Genomic DNA, 212 nt, shown 5'->3' with positions numbered 1-212 from the left:
ATTGATTGTATTACTGTGCTAAATGACCAGATCAGGAGCAAAGGCACTGGGATTGTGGGCTTTCGAACCCCTAAAGGTCAGAGCACAAAAACACACCTTAAAAGCCATTAAAACCAGAATAAAACCATATTCTTTAAAAATGTAAACCAATGTAAAATTAGCAATTTCTAATTTTGTGTTTTTCATTCTTCCTAAAATACATTTATGTTTGA

Source organism: Gekko japonicus, unplaced genomic scaffold, assembly GCF_001447785.1.
Source record: "Gekko japonicus isolate JY-2015 unplaced genomic scaffold, Gekko_japonicus_V1.1 scaffold351, whole genome shotgun sequence".
Lineage (NCBI taxonomy): Eukaryota > Metazoa > Chordata > Lepidosauria > Squamata > Gekkonidae > Gekko > Gekko japonicus.
This window is presented reverse-complemented; position numbering follows the sequence as displayed.